This window comes from Frankliniella occidentalis, unplaced genomic scaffold, assembly GCF_000697945.3.
Source record: "Frankliniella occidentalis isolate FOCC.00 unplaced genomic scaffold, Focc_3.1 Scaffold153, whole genome shotgun sequence".
Lineage (NCBI taxonomy): Eukaryota > Metazoa > Arthropoda > Insecta > Thysanoptera > Thripidae > Frankliniella > Frankliniella occidentalis.
In genome coordinates this window covers 243,428-244,612 of record NW_026267280.1, presented here as the reverse complement: position 1 = coordinate 244,612, position 1,185 = coordinate 243,428, and the positions used below count along the sequence as shown (strand labels likewise).

The window sequence follows — 1,185 nt, the reverse complement described above, 5'->3', positions numbered from 1 at the left end:
AGAATACATTCATATGTAGGAATCGCCAACACGGCGGATGTGTCGTGTTGCTTGGCACTCGTGACAGTTCGGACTTCGTTGTTGTTATTTTGCTGTTTGCGATTTAGTGAAAAACGGGTGGGGGATGGGGTGAGAGGCCACCAGAGGCACGACACACTTGGCGCGCGCCTCGGCTAGCCGGCCGGCCGGCCTTTCCCATCGAGTAAACACAGACCACAGAGAGAGCCTTCTTCATCATCATGCTCGCTTATTTCGGTGTTTCTCTCATTTTCTTTGAATGTTTACCAACAACGTAAAATGAGGGGAAGGTGGTAGTACGGGCAAGCCAGGAAAAAAAGGGAGGAAGGCTGATGACGTAAGTGTCATGTAACTGTGTCGGTAACTGCGAGTTGCGCTGTCATCCAGTCAACCTATAAGTTAACTAGCGCAGTCCTTTGGTATGTTCGATATAGCATTTAAAAATAATTCCATAGCCTCACACAACAACTCTACCACTCCACCGTAAAGCGGAAGCAGGGAAAATATCGTCTTCACCACCATGACCCCTTTCTCATCTGTCTCTGCCGTCTGGTGTAAAATAAGTTTCTGAGGTCACCCCGAGGTGTCAAGCTGCACCTTAAACTAACGTCCCAATGTCATTTGGGGCACTTGCAATGTACCAGATCGACGTCAGAGATCATAGGAGATCATGGGGATAAGTTGACTTATCCCCTTGTTCCGCTTCACGGCACAACTGCTAGGTAGGCATACTAAGACTCTTTACTAGAATGCGTCTGTGTGACTGTTGGTAAATTCTACGAAGGCAAACAATGAGGGAAATGCTCTCCCTTGAAGAAGGAAGCACCCCGACCCGGCCGAGCTCGGCTCGGCTCCCACTCCTCAGCGCCCCAGGTGGCCCCTGTCATTCGAAAGCGTCGCAGTCGTCCGTCGTTGGCAAGGACGAATACTGAGCACGCAGTGTTTACTTGTGTGCCAACAACAACAACAACAACAACAACAACAACAACAACAACAACAACAACAACAACAACAACAACAACAACAACAAGCAGGAGCGGTCAACACCGACAACCACCATCAACACTCACTCGCCACCGCACTGCGTCTTGCGGTTCATGAGATGATGAAGCACCCCTCCCCTCGCACCCCACACAACAGCGGGACCAACGAGAGCAGGCCAGGGTC

The 1,185-nt window shown here is 50.4% G+C and overlaps 1 protein-coding gene across 1 annotated transcript in view; it reads right to left on the bottom strand.

The window, feature by feature from the left end:
- Positions 1-1,185, bottom strand: part of LOC113206219 (uncharacterized) — a gene marked incomplete in the record, with an annotated part of 12,965 nt that overhangs the window by 10,657 nt on the left and 1,123 nt on the right.